Source organism: Vombatus ursinus, unplaced genomic scaffold (genome assembly GCF_900497805.2).
Source record: "Vombatus ursinus unplaced genomic scaffold, bare-nosed wombat genome assembly UNPS02014832.1, whole genome shotgun sequence".
Classification (NCBI taxonomy): Eukaryota; Metazoa; Chordata; class Mammalia; order Diprotodontia; family Vombatidae; genus Vombatus; species Vombatus ursinus.
This window is the reverse complement of record NW_020954610.1, coordinates 9,965,828-9,991,209: the sequence shown is the minus strand read 5'-3', so window position 1 is coordinate 9,991,209 and position 25,382 is coordinate 9,965,828. Positions and strand designations below refer to the sequence as shown.

General features: G+C 35.0%; 1 protein-coding gene across 3 annotated transcripts in view; it reads left to right on the top strand.

Moving 5' to 3' along the window:
- The window catches only part of LOC114025634 (vacuolar protein sorting-associated protein 13A-like), a 282,189-nt gene that overhangs the window by 5,769 nt on the left and 251,038 nt on the right, over nt 1-25,382 (top strand). The window lies entirely within an intron of this gene.

The following is a 25,382-nucleotide window of genomic DNA, read 5'->3' as shown; positions in this document are numbered from 1 at the left end:
AAAATATTTAAAAAGATTCATGGACTCTAGGTTAAAAATCCCTGTTTTATGTGGTTATGACATCTCTACTTAATAGAATTTTTAATATTTTGATTCTTCATAGACCTGCATATAATTCTTTTGGCATTATAGTATCATGATCTTTTATTTTCTAAATAAATTTTACTGTTGCATTTTACTTTTCCGTCACAGTTGTTTCCAGATATCATAGACGCACATGTTGCTAACAAAGAAAAATAGTTAAACAAAAACCAATACAGTGACTGTGTCCGATTATATATGCAAGTCTGCACTTTTAAGTACTCCATCTCCTCTATTGCAAGTGGACTGGTGCTTCCCCATCTCTGTGCTAGGGCCGAGACTCTGGGCATTGCACTAAAAAATATGCATTTATTGCTTGTATTTACTATAATCCTTAGTGTCTTTTGTGCCCCTATTTATGCATAGCTTATGTTGTATTTGTACAGTTGGATTCCTTCTCAGATTTCCTAATTGTTACACCATTTTATCAAAAGTTATTTAAATTGATTCTATATTCCGTACCCTTTGGTCAAGTTAGTATCTTCAGTGTTTTCTAATTCTTTGACTAAAATTTATTAATGTTTGCAAGTTGTGAAAATATAGTATGACTTTAGTGGCAATCTTTTAAAAGAATATAATCAACATATTTATTAATTGAACCTTTATCTTGAGGAAGGCCTTGTGGTAGGCATAATGAAGAATAACAAACTATATAGAAACAGGACTTGACCCCAAGAGACTTGTAATCTAATTGCTCAGAATAAAGAAGAGGGAGAGGTTAGTAGGTTGGATTAGTCTTGAGAAAAGTTTTATTTTGGAGGTGAGATTTGAGCTGGACATTAAAGGATAGCAAGGGGAGGGGCATTCCAGATTGTGGGGGTGATATCTCATAAAGAATACATTCTATCAAGATGATCTGTGACAGTCCTCATTTTCCTTTTTAAGTATCAAAACACTTAAATTGTGCCACTCTATCCATTAAAAATACGGTTGTATTTTTTGAAAAATCAAGATTAGTGAAGTTAGCATTTCTTCCTTTAAGACCTTTGGATTTAACACTTTGCAAAATCTAATTGTACATTTCTCAGTGTTTTTCAGAAAATTTTGTGGGTGGTTTGGTTTCTTTCTTGTAGTTTGGCTTCATGGTTCTGTTTTGTAGGTATTGTCTTACACGATCATTTATTGGGGGTCCATTTGACTAAACATGATCTCAAACGATGCGATATTGGAGTTGAAAAATTTATTTAATATCCTTTACAACCTCTAGCACTCAGTAAATTCTTGTGAATTTCAAAAGTGGGGGTGGATTTCAGCAGTATAGATGACTCCTAGTGAGAAAAGCCCCTCTATTGTCTTGCAATTTATTAGTTTTAAGGAGTTGCTCAGGTTTCTGAGAGACTGATGACTTGCCCCGAATTAAAAGAGTTTCTAACAGCCATTGCCTGGAGTATAATATGTTGAAGTATTATAAGTTTTGATTATTTTTTACTTAGGAAGATACTTCCTTTAAAATATAATTAGAATGATTTTTATTTGTACTGTCCTATAGCAAGACATTTGAACTAACTTATCTGTGATTCTTATAGTATGGGAAATAGTTGATAGAGTTAACATTGTGATATGCAGAACAACTTGTAGAGGGCATACAAAGTTTTAAATAAGATACATGTAATAACAGTGGTGAGAGGCATTGTTCAGAATATAAGCACTATAGTTAGTTGCTGCCCAGAGTTTTTGAATGATTAGAGAGTGTACTTTTTATGTTTCAGTGAGTAGAGATATGGCAGAGAGTTTTCAGTTATGCTTACAATTTTATTAAATCTTAAATTGCTAATTGTGAGGCTTTTACATATTGAGAATGCTGGTTCTGTGTCAGCTATTGGAAGTAGAGTGTTAATGGAGTATATTAATGGAGTTAATGGAGTAAACATTTAAATTTTATATCTTAAACTTAAGTCTTATAATGAAGAGTTTTAGAGATGTAAAGATGTAATGAAAGTATTAGCATAGGATTTTTATATTGAATTCAAAAGACATTTTTACTAAAGTATTGACAAGATAAATAAGGTTGAATAAGTAACTTGTATTACAGGATATGCTTTTATTCTAAATTTACTGCATCTAAAGGAATTAACAATTTCATGAGATGCTTGATATAATCTTGTCTTTAAGTGTTTATGATAAACATTTGTAAAAAGAAGATAATGGTAGTTTATGTGCCAAAATCTGATGCAGAGGTAGACAAATTCTATGAAGAACTTGATTAGTCTCTTCTAATTAAGTTTCACATGCACTTAAAACTCATCAGTAATTTTTTTTTACATCACTTGAGTCTTACAGTATATATTATATTCCATGCCCATAATACCCATCCTCTGCAAAGAAGTAAGGGATGTATGTGCAGTTTCTTATCTCTTCTTCAGGGCCCAGATTCTTGGTCATTATAATCAGATTCTTGGTCATTATAATTACACAGAATTCAGGTTTTTCATCTTTCTATTTGTATTGTTGTATACATTATGGCTATTGTTTTTCTTGTTTTGCCTACTTTATTCTGCATCAGCTCACTTAATTTTTCTTTCTCTGACTTCTTTATGTTACCGTACCTTACAGTGCAATAATATTCTATTTTATTAACGTGATGCTACTTGGCTAGTTAATAAATGGACATCTACTTTGTTTCTAATTTTTTGCTACCAGAAAAAGTTCTGGTATAAATATTTTGGTAGATATGGAGCCTTTTTGAGGTGATAACACAGGTTCTTTGAGTCACTTAAAAACAACAACATAATTCCAAGTTGCTCAGTTCAGTCATCCAGCAGTGACTATTCCCATCTTTTGTCATCTTTGTCAACTTGCTAGGTGTAAGATCCGAGTGGTTTTGATTTGCATTTTTCTTATTTTTAGTGGTTAAGAATAATCTTTCATGTGGTTGGTTGTAGGTTACAAATGCTTTTTGGGAAACTGTTCATATGATTTTGAACACTTGTTCAGTGGGGTATGATTATGGATCTTAAATATTGATTCATCTTCATTCCTTATCTTGAACATCAGACCTTTATGAGATATTCAATTGCAATTTTTTGTTCTTTGTTGACCACTTGTTATCGAGTAGCTCAAAAGCTTATCAATTCCATGTAATTAAATTTATCCACTTGATTTTTTTTGATCACCTCTATTGTTATGTTAAGGATTCTTCCCCCCAATCATAGCTAAAGACAGCTAATCTGCTTCTCTTCTAATTCTCTTTAGTAGTGTGAATTATATTTGTCATATTTTCATTTTTATCTTACTCTGATTTATGGCATAAAATGTTTGTTGGGTCATCTGCTTTTCAGTTTTTCCAGTAATTCTTCTCAAGGAATTCTTTCCCAAGTAATTGTCATTCTTAGCTTTGTTGAACACTGAGTCAATTGAGAACTAAAATTTGTTTCTGATTCTTATTTGGTTTGTTCTGTTTTATTACAACTTTATACAGGACAATTTTTGCTTTATGTAAACTTGCCTTATACAAAGAATTCTGAAATAAGTCCGAACTCTCTGCTCCTGCTCCTTGACTGGGTGTTCTGCATCATCTCCCCATCCACCAAAAAAACCCCTAAAACAAAAGCCACCAAGTGAAAGACCCCACTGCCTTTACAGGATCAAGGGCTTGGCTTGAGACCTCCTTCCCACCCACTTTGTGTCTGTCTTCTGAGTACTGCCTTTTTGTCCTGATTTGTCTGTCCTCATTCCTTAATGTTTTCTTTCCTCTCCTATCTGTGTCTATGTCCATTCTCCACATATCTACCCCCATCTGCCACCTCCTTTGGTTCTGGCTAGGTCCCCTGCCTCCTGGCTGGCACTGACCCCCAGGGTGTTCCTCCTCCTGCTCTTGCTTCTCTGTCCCTGGTGCCCATGTGTCCTGGAACCATGTGCTAGTCTCCTCCCTTCTCAAGTGCAAGATCTCCTTCCTTCTTCCCTCTCTCTTTCTCTCTCCCTTCCTTCTCCATGTTGTGGACAAATTCACATTTCATAAAAATTGCTATATGTAGAGGTCTTTGGAAGGATCAACTTACATAAAGTCAGAACTGTCTGTAATGTAGTTTGAAGTCTGGAAATGCCATCCCCATTTATTCCTACTTTGCCTCCCTCTCCCCCATTATTTCCACTGAGATTCTCTTATCTTTTGTTTTCCTAAATTTTATTTTATCTAGTTTTGTGAAGTTCTACTTGGTAGTTTGGTTTATCTGTAAATTAATTGAAGTAGTATTATAATTTTTAAAGATTACAGCACAGCCCATCCATTAGCAGTAAATATCCTTCTAGATATTTATTTTTTAAAGAATGTTTTACAAAGGTGTTTATATGTCTTGATTGTGTCTTAGTAGGTAGAAATGAAGATATTTTATGCATTTTTGAGTGGGACTTTCTAATATTTCTTTTCATATTTAAAAATTTTCTATATAGAAATGCTTTTGTTTTTTGTAGATACGCTTTTATATCTTGCTATTTTGCTGAAGTGATCATTTGTGAGTGGGTTTGTTTTTTTTTTGGCTGTTTCTCTGGGGTTTTCTAAGTAAACTATCATATTATAGGCAAGTATAGATAATCTTGTTTTTTCTTTGCCCATGTTTGCACCTTTAATTTTCTTTCTTTTCTTTTATTTCCGTCACACAGAACTTTGTCAGATAAATGAGTAAAGGATTATCCCTAGTTTTACTTCTGTGTTGACTTGGAAAATTCTAGTGTTTCCTCACTATACATGATTGAAACTTGGTTTTAGACGTCATTTTTCAGTGTAATAAAAATGTCCCCCAACCCCCATGGCTATATTTTGTTGTTGTTTTAGCATAGATGTGTTGTGTTTTCTCAGACTTTTTCTGCATCTATTAAGATAACCATGTTTTGGGGGGCATTTTTGTTAAAATATTCTCTTTTGTTAATTTTTCTTTCATTTATTTTGATAGTGATGAATGATCTTTATATCCTTGATATAAATTGAAAGTGCTTATAATAATTTTTTGGATTATATTATAATAACCTTTTTTCCTAGTAGTTTATTTAAATTTATTTATCAATATTCACTGGTTATATTGGTCTGTAATACTCCCTTTGCTTTAGCATTGTAACTTAGCTATCAATACTATATATGTCTATAAAAGTGAGTTGGCAGCAATGTTGTAATGATCATAAACTGAAAGACTTGGATAACTGTGATCAATACAATGATCCAAGACAATTCCAAAGGACTCATGATAAAAAAAAAATGTTGTCCACCTCTAGAAAGAACTGATAAACTCTGAGTATAAATTAAAGTTTTTTTCCTCAATATTGCTAATAGGGAAATATGTCATATATGATTTCACATGTGTAATTTATGTCATATTGCTTGCCTTCTGACTCAGTGGGTGAGGGGGTGGGAAGGAGGGATAGACTTTGGATGCAATTTAAAAAGAAAAGAATGCTAAAAATAAATTAAAATGTAAAAAAAAAAACCAAAAAATCTTCAAAAAATGAGTTATATTTTTCAATTCTTGAATAATTTGTGTAGCACAGTTATTAATTGTTCTTTAAATTATTTTAATTGAATTATTCTTTTAACATTTGTATGAATTTGCCTGTAAATCTATCTAGACAAGGTTTTTTCCCTTTTTTCTCCCGTTGGTAGTTCTATTAGTTCAGCTTCTTGTTTTGGGGAACAGGCTGTTAAAATCTCTAATTTTCTGTTAACTGGGTTGTTATTTGATATACAATTAAAAAAAAATTAACTTATTTATTTTTAGTTTTCAACATTCACTTTTATAAGATTTTGAGTTCTAAATTTTCTCTGCCTCCTTCCGCTCCACCCTCCCCAAGATGGCATGCAATCTCATATATGTTATGCATATACATTCATATTAAACCTATTTTCACATTAGTCATGTTGTAAAGAAGAATTAGAACCAATGGGAGAAATCATGAGAAAGAAGAAATGAGCAAAAAAGGGCAAATAGTATGTTTTAATCTCCATTCAGACTCCATAAGTCCTTTTCTGAATGTGGATGGCATTTTCCATCATGAGACTTTTGGAATTGTCTTAGATCCTTGCATTGCTGAGAAGAGCCAAGTCTATCAAAGTCAGTCATTGCACAGTGTGGTGGTTACTGTGTACAGTATTCTCCTGGTTCTGCTCACTTCACTCAGCATCAGTCCATACAAGTCTTTCCAGGTTTTTTTGAAGTGTGCCTACTCATCATTTCTTACGGAACAGTAGTATTCCATTACGTTCATATACCACAACTGCCATTCCCCAATTGATGGGTATCCCCTCAATTTCCAGTTCTTGGCCACCACAAAAGGAGTTGCTATTTTGTACATGTGGGTCCTTTTATCATTTTTATAATCTCTTTGGGATACAGACCTAGAAGTGGTATTGCTGGGTCAAGGATATGTACAGTTTGATAGCCCTTTGGGCAAAGCTCCAAATTGCTTTCCAGAAAATTGCTCTCCAGAATGGTTGGATCAGTTCACAGCTCCACCAACAATGTATTAGTGTTCCAATTTTGCCACATCTTCTCCAACATTTACCATTTTCCTGTTTTATCATGTTAGTCAGTCTAATAGGTGTAATGTGGTATCCCAGAGTTGTTTTGATTTTCATTTCTCTAATCAATAGTGATTTAGAGCATTTTTCGTATAGCTATAGATAGCTTTAATTTCTTCATCTGAAAACTGCCTGTTCATATCCTTTGACTATTTATCAACTGGAGAATGACTTAGGTTCTTATAAATTTGACTCAGTTCTCTACATATTTTAGAAATGAGGCCTTTATCAGAGATACTGGCAGCAAAAATTGTGTCCCGTCTTCCCGCATCCCTTCTAATCTTGATTGCATTGATTTTGTTTGTGCAAAAGCTTTTCAATTTAATGTAATCAAAATGATCCATTCTCCATTTCATAATGTTTCCTCTCTCTTGTTTGGTCATAAATTCTTCCATTCTCCTTGGTTTTGATAGGTAAACTATTCCTTGATCTCTTAATTTGCTTATAGTATCCCTCTTTATATCCAAATCATGTATCCATTTTGACTTTATCTTGGGTGTACAGTGTAAGATGTTGGTCTATGCCTAATTTCTGCCATGTTGTTTTCTAGTTTTCCAAGCAGTTTTTGTCAAATAGTGAGTTCTTATCCCAGAAGCTGGAGTCTTTGGGTTTATAGTAGATTACTATAGTCATTGACTACTCTGTCTTGTGTACCTAGTCTATACCACTGATCTACCACTGTATTTCTTAGCCAGTATCAAGTAATTTTGATGATTGTTGCTTTGTAATACAGTTTTAGATCTGATATGGCTAGGCCACCTTCCCTTGCATTTTGGACCTTTTGTTCTTCCAGTTGAATTTTATTATTTTTTCTAGCTCTATAAAATATTTTTGGTAGTTTGATTGGTATGGCACTGAATAAGTAAATTAATTTAGGTAGAATTGTCATTTTTATTATATTAGCTCGGGCCTACCCATGAGCAACTGATATTTTTCCAATTATTTAGATATGACTTTATTTGTGTGGAAAGTGTTTTGTGATTGTGTTCATATAGTTTCTGAGTTTGTTTTGGCAGGTAGACTCCCAAATATTTTATATTGTCTATAGTAATTTTAAATGGAATTTCTCTTTCTATCTCTTGCTGTTGGGCTTTGTTAGTAATATATAGAAATGCCAGTGATTTATTTGAGTTTATTTTATATCCTGCAACTTTGCTGAAGTTGTTTATTATTTCAAGTAGTTTTTTAGTTGATTCTCTAAGCATACCATCATATCATCTGCAAAGTGATAGCTTTGTTTCTTCTTTGCCTATTCTAATTCCTTCAATTTCTTTTTCTTCTCTTATAGCTAAAGCTAACATTTCTAGTAGGATGTTGAGTAACAGTGGTGATAATGGACATCCTTGTTTCATCCCTGGTCTTATTGGAAATGCTTCTAAGCTTATCCCTCACTACATATAATAACTTGCTAATGGTTTGATTTATCATTTTAAGGAAGACTCCATTGATTCCTATGCTTTCTAGTGTTTTTAATAGGAATAGGTGTTATATTTTGTCAAAAGCTTTTTCTGAATCTGTTATGATAATCATGATTTTTGTTTTGTTATTGATATGGTAAACTATGCTTATACATTTTCCTAGTATTGAACCAGCCCTGCATTCTTGATATAAATCCTATCTAGTCATAATCTGTTATCTTCATGATAAGTTGCTGTAATCTTTTTGCTAATATTTAAAATTTTTGCGTCTATGTTCATTAGGGAAATTGGTTTTTAATTTTCTTTCTCTGTTTTGGCTCTTCCTGGTTTAGGTATCAGTACCATGTTTGTATCATAAAAAGAATTTGGTAGCACTCCTCCTTCGCCTGTTTTCCCAAATAGTATATATGGTATTGGAATTAATTGTTCTTTTAATGTTTGATAGAAAATTCACTTGTAAATTCGTCTGGCCCTGGAGATTTTTTCTTAGGGAGTTCATTGATGGCTTGTTCAATTTATTTTTCTGATATCGGGTTATTTAAGTGTTTTATTTCCTGTTCTCTTAATCTGGACACTTTACATTTTTGTAAATATTTATCTATTTCACTTAGATTGTCAAGTTTGTTGGCATACAGTTGGGCAAAATAGCTCCTATTTTTTAATTTTCTCTTCATTGGTGATGAATTCACCCTTTTCATTTTTTGATGCTGGTAATTTGGTTTTCTTATTTATTTTTTAATTCAAATTAACCAAAAGTTTATCTATTTTATTATTTTTTTTCATAAAACCAGCTCTTAGTTTTATTTATTAGTTCAATAGTTTTCTTAATTTTAATTTTATTAATTTCTTCTTTAGTTTTCAGAATTTCTAATTTGGTATTTAATTGAGGATGTTTAATTTGTTCTTTTTCTAGCTTTTTTAGTTTCACGCCCAGTTCATTGATCTCCTCTTTCTCTATTTTATTCATGTAAGCACCAAGAAATATAAAATTTTCTCCAAGAACTGCTTTGGCTACATCAAGTTTTGGTATGTTGTCTCATTATTGTCATTCTCTTGGATGAAATTATTGATTGTTTATGATTTGTTGTTTGACCCATTCATTCTTTAGGATTAGATTATTTAGTTTCCAATTAATTTGTAGTCTGTCTTTCCATGGCTCTTTTATTACATGTAATTTTTATTGCATCATGATCTGAAAAAAATGCATTTCATACTTCAGCCTTTCTGCATTGGATTGTGAGGTTTTTATGCCCTATTACACGGTTGATTTTTGTGTAAGTGCCATGTGCTGCCGAGAAAAAGGTATATTCCTTTACATCCGCATTCGATTTTCTTCAGAAGTCTACCATATTGTGTGGGGTACAGAGACCCTTACCAATAAATCGGAGACTCGGAGATTTTAGCAAAAAGAAAGTTTTCTTTATTAGCTTTCTCGAGAAAGGGCACCCTCCGTCTGCCTAAGATGGCTCTGGTGGAAGAGTGCAAGAGTGTGCTCAGCAAAGAAAGATTATATAGCGTCCTAACCACAACTCCTCCTCCCTAACTCCCTTCCTATCAGCTCATTGGTGCAAGCCTTGAGGGCACAATCTATTTTTGGAAGTTCTACCCTAGCAGCAGAGAACAGACAAAACAAAAAACAGTTGCCTACTAGAGACAAGAAAAAAAAAAGGCAGGAAGTTTTTGCAAGAGTAAGCAGTTTTAGAAGGGGGGTGTTATTCCTCCTTGCTACCTGCCTAAAAACAAGTTTGGGAAGGGGGAGGGTTTGGTAAAGTACAGGTTGTGTTGAAAAGCATGTTTCTTTACAAGGTCAAAGGATTAACTCTTTGAGGAGGCTTCACCCCGAGAGATCCTCTCTCACAATATCTAACTTTTCTAGGAATGTATTCGCCTCCTTAATTTCTTTCTTGTTTATTTTGTGGTTAATTTATCTAGTTCTGAGAGGGGGAGGTTGAGATCCCCTACTAGTATAGTTTTGCTGTCTCTTTCTTCCTGTGACTCCCTTAACTTCTCGAAGAATTTGAATGCAATACCACTTGGTGCATATTTGTTTAGTATTGATATTACTTCATTGTCTGTGATACCTTTTAGTAGGATGTGGTTTCCTTCCTCATCCTTTTTAATTAGATCTATATTTACTTTTGCTTTGTCTGAGATCAGGATTGCTACTCCTGCTTTTTTTTACTTCAGCTGAAGCATAATATATTGTGCTCCAGCCTTTTACCTTTATTCTGTGTGTATCTCTTTGTTTTAAATTTGTTTCTTGTAAACAACATAACATATTGTAGTATTAGGGTTTTTAATCCACTCTGCTATCTAATTTGGTTTTATGGGAGAGTTCATCCCAGTTCCCATTTTACAGTTATGATTACTAACTGTGTCTTTCTCTCCATCCTATCTTTCCCTCTGTTTGTTTTTATCTCTCCTTTCCCCCTTTTCCTCCTCACCTGAGTTTTGCTTCTGACTACCACCTCACTCAATCTGCCCTCCCTTCTATTGACCCTCTCCTTTTTCTTCCCCCTTTCCCTTCCTACTTCCTATAGGGTAAGATAGATTCCTATACCCAATTGAGTGTGTGTGATATTCCCTCTTTGAGCAAAATCTGAGGAGAGTAAGGCTTCAACAATCTTGCCTCTCTCCCTTCTTTTCCTCTACTGTGTAGTAAGTCTTTGTGCCATTTCATGTGATGTAATTTATCCTTTTCTACTTACTCCTTTCCTCTTCTTCCAGTACAATCTTTTTTTCTCCCCCTTAATTCATTTTTTATTGTCATATCAAAGTCAACTTACATCCACACTCTCTGTCTATATATACCCTTTCTAAATGTCATAATAAAGATAAAATTCTCAGGAGTTAAAAGTATCATCTTCCTATGTAGGATTGTAAACAGTTTAACCTTACTGAATAACATGTTTTTTTTTTTCTTTTCCTGTTTACATTTTTATTCTCTTTAGTCATGCATTTGAAGATTAAATTTTTTGTTCCAATTCTAGATTTTTCATCAGGAAAATTTGGAACTCCCCTTTTTCATTGAATGTCTGTGTTCCCCTGAAGGATTATGCTCAATTTTGCTTGGTAGTTGATCCTTGGTTGTAATCCAAGCACCGTTGCCTTCCAGAATATCATATTCCAAACCCTCTGATCCTTTAATGTAGAAGCTGCAAGGTCCTGTGTAATTCTGACTGTGGTTCCACCATATTTAAATTGATTCTTTCTTGCTGGTTGCAGTACTTTCTCCTTGACCTGATAATTCTGGAATTTGGCTATGATATTCTTTGGCGTTTTCAATTTGGGATCTCTTTCAATGACTATTTTACCCTCTGGTACAAGGACCTCAGGACAGTTTTCTTTGATAATTTCTTGAAAAATGCTGTCCAGGTTCTTTTTTTAATCATGGCTTTCAGGTAGACTAATAATTTTTAAATTATGTCTTCTGGATCTGTTTTCCAGGTCAACTGTTTTTCCAATGAGGTATTTTACATTTTCTTTTATTTTTTCATTCTTTTGATTTTGTTTGATTCTTGATGTCTCATAGAGTCATTAGCTTCCACTTGCCCAATTCTAATTTTTAACAAATTGTTTTCTTCAGTGAGTTTTTGTGCCTCCTTTTCCATTTGTCCATTTCTACTTTTTTAAGGAGTTGTTTTCTTCAGTGGACTTGTTTTCCCCCATTTGGTCAATTATATATATTTTTTTACACATATATATTGAAAGTAGCAATTTTATTTGAGTTAAAATTATTTACAAAAACCCAAAGACATACTTCATGAAACTGGTACAAACTATTTTTTTCCTGCCATTGGCTTTTGCTCCGAAGATCACAGCTGAGAAATACTGTGTAAAATAAAAATAGAGTTGGATTCAGAAAAGTACTCTACTATTTCCATCAATTGTATTTTTTAAGGAATTGTTTTCTACAGTCAATTTTTGTCCTTCCATTTCCAAGCTGTTGACTCTCTTTTGCATATCTCTCATTTCTTTTTCCAGTTCTTCTTCTTCCTCTCTTATTTGACTTTTAAAATCCTTCTTGAGCTCTTCCAAGAAGGCCTTTTGGGCTTGAGACTAGTTCATATTCCCCTTTGAAGTTTTGGATGTGGGTATGTTGACAGTGTGTTGTCCTCTTCTGAATTTGTGTTTTTATCTTCCCTGTCCCCACAGAAAGAATCTGTGGTCAGTGTTTGTTTCTGCTTTTTGCTCATGATGTTTGCTTATTTCCTGGCTTTTAAAGTTGAACTCTCCTGTTGGAGCACAGGGGTCACTGTTCCAAGCTTCTTGTGCTGGGAGCTAGGAGCCTGGTCACTGCCTTTGTGTGCTGTGGCCTCAGGTGCTGTCCGCTGGAGGCTGTAGAGGTCTGGCAGCTTACCTGGTGCTGAGCTGGGGTTCTAGTGGTCGTGTCTGGCATGTGCTGAGGCCAGGTGGGGTTTTTCTGCATTTCCCTAGGTCTACACTGAAGCTTGAGGGATGGAGGTGGGGAGGTGGCCACTGGAAGATGCCTGCCCGCCTGAAGTTGTGCTGAAGCACAGGGAGGTTTGACTGCTGGAGGACCCCTGCCTGCCAAACCCATGTGGTAGTTTTTCAAGCTGGAGTCTGCTGGTTCCCCTGACTGTGCCAGGACAGGTTTTGATGGTGGTGGTGGTGGGTCCTGGGGTTTGTGCTTGCCTGCTTCACCACCCTGGGGCTCAGAATCTCCTGCTGTCTTACCCAGCTCTGTTCTTTGTGCTGTACTTCCCAAAACCTACGTTAAGGGGAACTGTCCTCTTGCCTGGAGTCTTTGGCATTAATGTAGGCAGGCTGTTCCTGGAAGAAGACCTCGATGTTATTTGATTTTATAAGTAACCCTCCTTTTCTTTTGATAAGATTAAAATTGATCCTGTATCATTTTCTTTTTGATCTTATTTACAGTAATTGGTTTTGTCCTGTAACTGCTTTTGTCTTGTAACTGCTTAAGTTGGTGGTTCTTTGTCTCTGAACTTAGTTCAGAGTTCAGCTGGCCTGTAATGGGGTAAGTTTAAAAATCCATCTGTTTTTACCTGAAGGAATTTTGTCAACCTTGGGAGATGTATGTGAAGAGAAAGGGAGTTGAGCCTGATTATCTTTATACCACCAAGCTATCCTTCAAGCATCTTTGGTTTGCTGTCCAAAAGTCTGGTCCTCTGTCTCACACCTGCACTCCAACAAAGAACACTTCTTAGTCTCATGAGAAAAGAAAGAGGGTTGTTGCCATCCCTATTACCTAACTTCCATCCATTCATGTTATTCCCTGCGCTTCAGTCCCGTAACCAGTCATGTTGCCCTTAATTCCATGATGTCACTTACCCTGATCTGTTCTTTGTGCTGTGCTCCCTAAAACCTATGTTAAGGGAGACTCTCCTCTTGCCTGGAGTCTTTGGCATTAATGTAGGCAAGCTACAGACTGACTTATTGACAGGTAGCATGCCCTTGGTGTTAAATATTATCTCTCAATAAATATTATCTCTGCATCAGTTTACCCTTTTGTTAAATTCTCAATCACAACACTTTTAAATTCTCACTCTTGCTGGTTTGCAATTGTGTAATATAGGTTCCAACAATTCTTTTGATGTTTTGCATTTTTTTAAGTAATTTAGTTTTCATCTCTTTTAAAAACTGATTTGCTAAAGGTTTATTGATTTTTCATGCTTACCATAGTGCCTACTATGTAGTTTACTACATAGTAAACATTTAATAAATACTTGTTGATTGATTTGTTAATCTTTCAAGGAATAAACAATTTTAGTTTGTTAGTACTGTAGTCTTTTTGTTTTCCATTTTGTTTTTCTAATTTTCCTCTTTTCTGGCAGCTTAAAAAATTGTGAGCTAAATTATCTACAGACACAAACATTTCAGTATACAAAGAATAGAGGAAGAGTATTTAAAATGATTTTTATATTGATATATGTTTTGTATTTATGTCACTTATAGTTTGACCTGTATCCTCCACGTTCTCGAGTCCTATCCCTTATAATTGACCTAAACACTGCCTCCTACCACAGCAGAATCAGTCAGCATGTTGAAAAAAATTGTTATATTAAGTGTTCATACCTGTGAATCATCTAGCTGCAAAGGAACAGAGGGGAGGTGTGTGTGTGTGTGTGTGTGTGTGTGTGCATGCGCGTGCGTGTGTGTGTGCATGTGTGTGTACTCATATCTCTTCTATGTTTCAGTTGTATTTTGGTTGTGATGTTTTCAGTGTTGTAGCTACGATCTGATTCTGCTTGCTTCATAATTCATTTAAATTTTTCTGTGCTTCTCTGTATTTATCATGTTCCTTGTTTTTTATGGTGCAGTAATATATTCTATTACATTCATGTGCCACAATTTATTTAGCCATTTCCCAATCTTTGGACATCTGTTTTATTTCTACAAAAAGTGGTGCCATAAATATTTTGAGCTACATGGATCATTTCTTTTTATTAGTGACCTCATTGGATTATATGTGTAACAGTAGACTCTCCATGTCAAATGATATGGACCTTTTAGTCACTTTATTGGCAGAATTCAAAATTGCATTCCATAATCATTGGACCAGTAATTCACAGCTCCACAAACAGTGCATTAGTGGGCTTGTATTTGCACAACTTCTCTAACGCTGACTATTCCTACTTTTTTTATCTTTGTCAATTTGTTGGTTGTGAGGTGAAACTTCAGGTTGTTTTTCATATTTGTTACTTTTATTATTAGTGGTTAAGAACATACCCTTTAACTAAACATTTATTTATTCGGGAATGACTTTTGAGCTTTTATTTTCATTAATTGTCTGTATCTTCTATATCAAAGCCTTATCAGAGATATCTGATATAAAGATAAAGGAAGAGGATTATTAAATAAACTGAACTTCTGTTATATAGTTTTATTTTTAAGAAAGAAACATATATTACATTTAACGAGGTATTCACAGAATTGCCCAGTTTTACATCTCCTCCTACATTTTTTCTTGTGTTTAAAAAACATTTTTGATTTTCTTCTTCATGTCTTTCCCTTCTCATTGATCTGTTTTCTCTTTCCTCTTGAAGTCCTTCTTAAAACAAATATATATGTATATATGTATGTATATATGTATATGTATGTGTATATGTACTTATTTTGTTAAGCAAAAAAAATTAACACATTGATCATATCTGAGAATACCTATTTGTGTCTGTGCCTTAGTCCTAAATGTCTATGCCAAGTCTTTTGAAGTCATGATTAGTTGCTGCCTTGGTCAGTTTTGAAGTATTTCACAGTTCTTTTCCTTCACAGTACAATTGTAATCATCCATAAATTGTTCTTCTTCTCTTCATTTCATTCTCTATTAGTTCATACCAGCCTCATATTTCTCTAAATCAGTCACATTTGTAATTTCTTATGGTACAATAAAATTCCTTCATATTTTTATGCAGTTTATTCTTACAGTCACCAATTGATGGGCACCTATTTGGTTTATATGTCTTTGATTCAGTAAAAAAGTGTTTCTATGATATTCTTATGCCCATAGGTCCTTTTCTTCTGTTCTTGATCTCTTTGGGTTACATATCTAATTGAAACATCTTTGGCCAGAGGATATATACAATTTACTGACTTTTTGCTTAGATTTCCAAACGGTTTTCCAGAATGGTTAAATTTTAACCACTTCATGACTTCACTAAGTGTATTAGTGTGCCTATCTTCTGACAACTAAAGTCAATAATTGCTATTTCCCTCTTTTGACATATTTGCCATTCTGATGGCAAATTTTAGTTGTTTTAATTTGTATTTGTGTTTGTATTTCTCATATTAGTAATATGTACCATTTTTTCATATGTATGTTGATAGCTTGCATTTCTTCATTTGAGAAATGGCTATTTATAACCTTGTCCATTTATCTATTGAAAAATAGCTGTTATATACATATCAATTACAAGTTTTAGATGTTAGACATTTTTCAGAGAAAAAAGATATGAAATTCTTTTCAAAATTGTTTCCCTTCTAATCCTACCTGCATTAATTTTGCTTCTACAACAGCTTTTCAGTTTTATGTAATGGAAATTGTTCATTTCATTCATCTCTGTCCATTGTTTTAGTAGTTATTCTGCCTCTAGTCATAGACTGTTTCTTCCTTTGTCCTGTAATTTGTCTGTCTTTTCGTTTTTAGATCATCAACTACTTTGTATTTTTTTCATATTGTGTGTGTGTGTGTGTATATATATATATACACACACACGCACATATATATATATATATATATATATATATGTACATCTGTGTGTATAGCTGTTATTGTTCATTTGTTTTCAGTCTTGTCGGACTCTTTGTGACCCCGTTTGAAGTCTTCTTGGCAAAGATAGTGGAGTGGTTCATCATTTTCTTCTCCAGCTCATTTTATAGATGAGGAACTGAAGCAAACAAGGTTAAGTGACATATCTAGGGTCACACAGCTAATAAACATCTGAGGCCAGGTTTGAAATCAGATCTTCCTGACTCCAGGCCAGTACTCTTATCTACTGTACCACTCTGTACATATACATTTTTATATGTACTTATTTATTAGTGAAGTAGGGCTCCTTGTGAGTAGAGCTTTTTGTATCTGAATCCCCAGAGCCCAGCACATAGTAGATTTTTAATAAGGCCTTGTTGACTGATCATTTATCCATTTGGAATTTATTATGTCAGATGATATAATATGTTTATCTATACTTAAAAGTCACTTATCCTCTCTGAGCCTCATTTTCCTTATTTTTTAAAATGAAAATATTAGATTATATGGTTTCTGTTCTTCTTTTTAGCTCTAGATGTATTATCTCATGATTCTGCCAGACTGCTTTATAATTTTCCCAGCAGTTTTTGTCAGATAAGTGAACCTTAATCTAGTAGCTGGTACCCTGGGTTTTACCAAACATGCTTCTGTGCTTGATTGCTTCCGGGTCATATTTACCTATTTTCCATTGATAACTATTTTTTAACCACTAAATTTAAAAAAAAAATTATTTATTTTTATATATCAAGAATCAATTCAATAAGCTTTTTTTTTTTTTTTTGGGTTAGGCAGTTGGGGTTGAGTGACTTGCCCAGGGTCACACAGCTAGTGTTATGTGTCTGAAGCCGGATTTGAACTTGGTGCTCTTGAATCCAGGGCCAGTGCTCTATCCACTGTGCCACCTGGCTGCCCCTTCCATAAGCTTTTAAGTTTAAAATTTTTCTCCCTCTCCCTCCCTCTTTCCCCAGGACGGCACACAATCTGATATAGGCTATACATAGACATTAAATTGTTTTGATGATAACTATTTAATATGTAGTTGACATCTGGTATATATTTTCCTAATGTTGAATTGGCCTTCATTCCAGATTTGGATTCACTTTGTTTTTAGGGATCAGGATAGTATTTCTTTCTTATAAAGAATTTGTTGGTATGCCTTTTATGTTATTTTTCGCAAACAGTTTATGAAGTACTGGAATCAGTTTGCTCTTTTGTTATTGAGTTCACTTGTAAATCTATGTGGTCCTTGGACTTTTTTCTTTGGGAGTTCATTTATGGTTTGTTCAATTTATTTTTCTGAGGTTGAGTTATCTGAGGTCTCTTATCTACATAGTTTACATTTTTTTGAGTATTCATTGATTTCTTTTAAGTGACTAGTTTTGGGGGCATATAATGAGAATAGTTTCTAGCATTCCTGTATCCTTTGTAATTTGTAGTTTTTATTTTTTATATTGGTTATTTCATTTACTTCTTTTGAGGCAATCAAGCTATTTAGTGGTTTGTTTATTGGTTTAAAAAAAACCCTCCTAATATTTTAAAATTTCCTTTTCTAGTTTTTTTTAAGTTGTATGGATGATTCATTGATTTCTTGCTTCTCTGTTGTTTATGAACATCTTGAGATATACATTTTTTCCCTAAGATCTACTGTGCTACTCAAAGTTTTGATATATAGTCTTATTATTGTAATTTTCTTTGACAAAAATATTTATTATTTCTATAAATTTGTTTTTTGATTTACACATTCTTTGAGATGATATCATTTAGTCTCCATTTAAATCTGAATCCCTTCTTCAAAATAACCTTATTTGTTTTTAGTGTATTGTTGCCAATAAGGATGTATTTAATATCTCTGCTTCTCTTCATTTTTTATGAGTTTTTTATGCCTAGTACACAGCTATATATATATATATGTATGTATGTATATATATACACACACGTATGTATATATGTACAATGCAAAGATGAAAAATATATGTTATTATGTAAAACATATCCATATTAGTCACAGTTATGAAAGAAGGAACAGATCAAAAGGAAAAAAAAACCATGAAAAAGAATAAAGTAAGTGAAAAAATATGCTTCAATTTGCATTCAGAGTCCATCACTTCTTTATCTGGATATGGACAGCATTTTCTTTTGTGAGCCCTTTGTACTTATCTTGAATCATTGTGTTGCTGAGAACAGCTGAGTCATTCATAGTTGGTCTTTATTCAACTGTGTACAATGTTTTCCTGGTTCTGTTCATTTCACTTTGCATCAGTTTGTACAAGTCTTTCCAGGTTTTTCTGAAATCTGCCTGTTCATCATTTCCTATTGCACAATAGTATTCCATTACATTCATATACTATGGCTTATTCAGCCATTCCCCAATCGATGAGCATCCCCTCAATGTCCAGTATTTTGCTGCTATGAAAAAGGGCTGCTGTAAATATTTTTGCACATGTAGGTCCTATTCCCTTTTTTATGATCTCTTTGGAATACAGACTTAGTAGTGGTGTTGCTGGATCAAAGGGTATGCACAGTTTAACTGCCCATTGGGCATAGTTCCAAATTGCTCTCCAGGATGGTTCACAACTCTACCAGTAGTGCATTAGTGTCCCAGTTTTCCCACATCCTCTTAATTGTTTATCATTTTCCTTTGTTTGTCATATTAGCCAATCTGATAGGTGTGAAGTGGTAACTTAAGACTTGTTTTAATTTGCATTTCTGTAATCAGAAGTGATTCAGGAAACTTCTTATTCCTATAGATAGCTTTGATTTCTTTATCTGAAAACTGTCTGTTCATATCCTTTGAAAATTTATCAATTGGGGAATAGCTTGTAGTCTTATAAATTTGACTCAGTTCTCTACATATTTGAGAAATGAGGCCTTTATCAGAGACACTTGCTATAGAGATTGTTTCCCAGATTTCTGCTTTCCTTCTAATCTTGGTTGCATTTTGTTTGTACAAAAGCTTTTCAGTATAATCAAAGTTATCTATTTTACATTTTGTAATGCTCTTTATCTCTTGTTCAGTCATGAATTCTTCCCTTCCCCATAGATCTGACAGGTAGACTATTCCTTGCTCTTCTAATTTACTTATGGCGTCACCCTTTATGTCTAAATCATGCACCGCTTTTGACCATATCTTGACCGTATCTACGATGTGAGATGTTGGTCTATACCTAGTTTGTGTCCTGTTGTTTTCCAGTTTTGCCAGCAGTTTTTGTCACAAAATGAGTCCCAAAGGCTGGAATCTTTGGGTTTATCAAAGAGTAGGTTACTAAGGTCATTGAGTACTGTGTTTGAAAGGGGACAGTTGAGGTTTCCTACTAGTATGGTTTTGCTGTCTGTTTCTTCCTATAACTCATTTAGTTTCTTTAAGAATTTGGATGCTATATCACTTGGTACATATATGTTTAGTATTGATATTGCTTCATTGTCTATGGTACCTTTTAGCAAGATGTAATTTCCTTCCTTATTTCTTTTAATTATGTCCATTTTTGCTTTTACTTTATCTGAGATTAGGATTGCTCCCCCTGCTTTTTTTATTTCAGCTCAAGTGTAATAGATTTTGCTCCAGCCCCTTACCTTTACTCTGTGTGTGACTCTCTGCTTCAGGTGTGTTTCTTGTAAACAGCATATTGTAGGAGTCTAGTTTTTGATCCAGTCTGCTATCTGCTTCCATTTTATGAGAGAGAGCACCCCATTCACATTCACAATTATGATTTTACTAACTGTATTTCCCTCCATCCTATTTTTCCTCCTGTTTGTCTTCTCTCTCTACCACCTCCCCCAATCTGCCCTCCCTACTGTCAGTCCTCTCCCCCTTTTACTTAATGTCTTCTCATACTACTACCCTACCGGGTAAGAAAGATTTCTATATTCAAATTGATTGTGTATATTATTCCCTCTTTGAGTCAATACTGATGAGAGTAAAGGTTCAAGCAATGTCCATCGCCCACCCTCCCATCTTCTCTTCCACTGTAATAGGTCTTTCATGCCTCTTCATGTGAAATAATTTACCCCATTCTACCTCTCCCTTCCTTCTGCACCCAGTGTACCCCTCTTTCTCATCCCCTAATAATTTTTTTTGTCATTCCCTCAAATTTACTTTATATCCGTACCCCCTTCTAGCTGTACTGTTAGTGAAACAATTTTTAAGAATTGCAAGTATCATCTTCCCATTTAGGGAGATGTAAACAGTTTAGCTCTATTCAATTCCTTTTATTTTCTTTTCCCGTTTTACCTTGAGTCTTGATGTTGGAGATCTGATTTTGGTTTGATTCTGGTCTTCTTATGAAAACTTGAACTCCTTCTATTTCCTTGAATTGCCATTTTTTCCTTACATATATTATGCTTAATTTAGACAGGTAAATGATTCTTGGTTGTAGTCCTAGCTCCTTTGCCTTCCAGATTGTCATGTTCCTTGACCTCTGGTTGTTTAATGATGCAGCTGCTAAGTCCTGTGTAATCCTGATTGTGGCTCCCTGATATTTCAATTGTTTCTTTCTGGCCACTTGCAGTATTTTTTCCTTGACCTGATAGTTCTGAAATTTGGCTATAATATTCCTTGGAGTTTTTATTTTGGGATCTCTTTCCTGAAGTGATCAGTGGATTCTTTCAATGACTGTTTTGCCCTCTGTTTCCAGAATATCAGGGCAGTTTTCCTTGATAATTGCTTGAAAGATGCTGTCCAAGTCCTTCTTTTGATTCTGGCTTTCAAGTAGTCCAGTTTTTCTGACATTGTCTCTCCTGGATCTATTTTCGAGGTCAGCTGTTTTTCCCATGAGATATTTTACATTTTCTTCTGTTTTTTTCTTTCTTTTGAATTTGTCTAATTGATTCTTAATGTCTCATAGAGTTATTAGCTTCCATTTGCCCAATTCTAACTTTTAAATAGTTGTTTTCCTCAATTAGCTTTTGTACTTTCTTTTCTGTTTGGCCACTTATACTTTTTTTGTTTTTGGTTTTGGTGAGGCAATTGAGGTTAAGTGACTTGCCCAGGGTTACACAGTTAGTGAATATCGTGTCTGAGGCTGGATTTGAACTCAGGTCCTCCTGACTCCAGGGCTGGTGGTCTATCCACTGCACCACCTAGCTGCCCCTGGCCAATTATACTTTTTAAGGAGTTTCTCTTCAGTGGATTTTTGTATCTCCTTTTCCATTTAGCCAATTCTACTTTTTAAGTGATTGTATTCTTTTTCCAAGCCGTTGACTCTTTTTTCATAATTATCTTGCATCATTCTCATTTCTTTTCACAGTTTTTCTTTACCCCTGTTATATGATTTTTAAGCTCCTTTTTGAGCTCCCCCATGAGTTCTTTCTGGGGTTGAGATCACTTTCTGTTTTTCTTTAGAGTTTTGCCCATAGGTGTTTTGACATTGTTGGCCTCTTCTGAGTTTGTGTCTTGTTCTTCCCTGTCACCATAATAACTTTATATGGTCAGATTCTTTTTTGTTGTTGTTGTTTTTTGCTCCTCTTTTTTTGCCTTTTTCTTTTCTTTTATATTTGAGCTCTGCTCCTAGAGTGGAAGGGGCACTGTCTCAGGCTTCTTGTGCCAGAGGCTGCAGGTCCTGGCTGTTTACCTCGTGCTAAACTGATGTTGCCTTAAGGCCCACCAGGGACCTTCTTGTCTGGTGCTGTGCTGTGCTGAGGCCTCTGTTAGAGGCATTAGGTGTGTGGCAGCTTACTTGGTGCTAAACTGGGGTCCTAGTGGTGGTGTCAGGCATGTGCTGATGAGACCGGTGGGGTGTTTCTGTGTTTCTCTGGGGTTACACTGAAGCATGTGGTTGTCTGGCCACTGGTGGCTGCCTGTTTGCCCTGGGCTAAGCTGAAGCACACTGAGGGCTGCTGGAGATTGCCCAGTTGCCCCAGGCTATGCTGAAGCACATTGAAGTTCTCAGAGCTGGAGTTTGCCTGGTCGGTCCCCTGGCTATGCTGAGGCACTGCCTGCTCCACCACACTGGGACTTAGGACCTCCTGCTGGTTTGCTGAAGTGGAGCTTACTGGGTTGCTTCCTGTCCTGGACTGCGTTCCCCTTTTACCTGAGTGAGACAGACCTTTCCTGCCGATCTTCCAAGTTTCTTGGACTCAAAGATTGTTTCACCCTATCATTTTGCTGTTCTGCTGTTAAAGGATTTGTTTTGGGGTTCTATATTATGGTTGCTTGGAGGTGAATATGGGAGAGTTATGGTGATTTACTGCTTGTTTAGCCATCTTGGCTTCCAGAAGTGACAATATTTTTAAAGAAAAAAATGAAAAAGTTTAAAAAAATGTAAAACTTCAATACATTAAAAAGGCTGAAAATATCTTTATTGTACATCTCCTTTCTCTGAAATGGACTGAGGCAAGGGAATCTTTTTGTATCTCTTCTTTGGAGCCATTCTTGCATTTGTGTTTTGAAACATTCTCTCCTGGTTCTTTTGTATTTCTTTTAATTTACTTTGTTGTAGTCCAGGGGTGGGGAACCTTCAGCCTTAAGGCCATAAAATACAGGATTTGTTCTGTAAAATTTGGATTCAGTCAAAAAGCTGCACTTAAGAATTTAGAAGGCAACCTGTGTGTGGCCTTTAGGCCACAAGTTTCCTACCCCCGTTGTAGTCATTGAACTCACTCTTAGGTTGGCACTCAAGGATCTAGTAGGAACAGTACCTCTCTGCCTTTTTTCAACATTTCATACTGCATTTCCCTTTCGTATTGTAGGTAAATAGGCTAAGTTCCATTCTTTGAATACATCTAAGAGTTTTCTTTTCTCTATAACTTTAATACTGTTCCCAGCTCTGCTTTTTCAAAATCCTGTGCATCCTACCTGATTCAGCTTTAATTTTACTTCTTTGATTCTACCTCCAGCACCATATACCCCACTAACCTTTTTTTCCTTAACCTTTGCATTATACACTCTATGCTTTTTACATTCTTTTTAAAATTTAATTTAATTTTTTTGTTTGTTTTTTGGTGAGGCTGTTGGGGTTAAGTGACTTGCCCAGGGTCACACAGCTAGTAAGTGTTATGTGTCTGAGGCCAGATTTGAACTCAAGTCCTCCTGACTCCAGGGCTGGTACTCTATCCACTGCACCACCTAGCTGCCCCTCCCCCCCTTACATTCTTAATCTTTTCTGGACAAAAGTTATTCAGTATTGATATTCGTATATCATTTACCTGAGTGTAAATTCTACTAGGGTAGGAATCTTGTCTTGCTGTTTTTCAATGTTCCTCTGTACTTAACACAATATGCAGTGCATAATTAGGTGCTTTGTACATGTTTGTTGAATGGAGATATATTTATTGGAATGGTAGACCAGTGTAATAAAATCATGTAATAAGCCTTTGCACAGAAAAATGTTGTTTTAACAAAGCAATGAATAGTAGAAATAGGTGTATTATTTTATATGTAATAAATCATATGCAAATTGGAAAAATATGGATTAGCTGAATATAGAGATCACTGAATTCTTAGCCATTGATCATTTGTACTCAGATATTATTGACTGTATGATAGCCAGAGAAAGTTAATAATTCCATTGTACTTTGTGTTGGTCTGACCATTTGCATAGTATTCAATTTTTGATGTGCTTCAAGAAGGAAGTTTGTCTGGACAAATTGGAGTACATTCAGAGGAAAATAAGCAAATTCATGATGGTCAGATTACATTTCTTGTGAGGAATAACTGAAGGAATTGGGGGTATTTAGACTGAAGACGAGAAAAATCGCTGGTGGTGAGTTGGGAGAGACATTATAACTGCCCTCAAATAAGCTGTAGTCTATCTTTAGAGACAGGCATCTTTCTATCATGTATCTCTTCTGACTTTTTGTTCAATTCCTCTTAATATGAGTATAGCAATTCTATTTCAGTTTTCTGTTTAAAAATCTATACTTGCAAAGATAGATATCCCACTAATATCTCAAAACCAAGCTTATCTTTGCTCTTTAACTTGCTTCCCCTCTTGACTTAATTAATTCTTTTGGTGACATCAGCCTTTTCTTAGTCTCCATCATTTGAAACATTGAGGCTCTTTTTATCTTATCTGTCTTCCTCATCTCTCATTCAGTGATGAAGTCCCATAGATTTTAGGTCTTTTGACATCTTTCATGTGTCTCTCCTTTATTCTAGTTACCTCTCTATTACAGGCTACCATTAGATTGCCTTTTTAGCACAGTGCCTGGCACATAATAGACACTTAATAAATGTTTATTGAGTGATTGACTTAGGGCTGACATAAAGTTGTCCAAGGATTCCGTGATAGGTTCTGCTACCAATCATACTTAGTAATATGCAGAGACCTTTTAATAACCAGTTTATTATATGCTTGGAGCATGGTTCCATGGTACATGAAAAACCAATGGGCTCCAACCAACATTGTCACCTACCTTTTATAGTTTTTAGTTATATCAGCAGGATGGATACCATGGCATTTTACAGAGGGTGGAAGGGGAAAGTAAAGATTTGTATATCAAAATGATCAGCAAACCTTAGGGGAGTTTCCATACTAACCCTTTACTCTAGAGCTGTAGCTAATGACAGGAAATGCTCATCATAAATGAATAGAGGTAATGAAGCTGAGCCCCAAATTCACCTATTGTTGTGCTTCGGTTCTGATTCTTCATGACCCAGTGGATCATAGCACACTAGGCCTTTTCATTCTCCATTATTTCTCAGTGTCTGTCCAAGTTGATGTTTATTGTTTCCATGACACTATCTATTCATCTCATCCTCTGCCTTTCCCTTTTCCTTTTGCCTTCACTCTTTCCCAGTATCAGGGTCTTTTCTAGTAAGTCCTATTTTCTCATTATGTAGCCAAAGTATTTAAGGTTTAACTTCAATATTTGACCTTCCAGTGAATAGCCTGAATTGATTTCTTTTAAGTATTAACTGATTTGATCTTGCGGTCCAAGGGACTCTTTAAAGTCTTCTCTGGCACTACAATTGTAGTCCAATTCTCACAGCCTTGCATTGCTACTGGAAAGACCATAACTTTGACTACATGGACATTTGTTGGCAAGGTGATGTTTCTGCTTTTTTGTGTGTTGTCAAGATTTGCCATAGCTTTCCTTCCAAGGAGTGGTTTCTTCAACTGATCTTGTTTTTGGAATATTGTTGCAGTACGACACTCTGCAGTTCGTAAATTCACTTACCATATAACATTATGTTAATAGGCGTACGGTCAAGGAT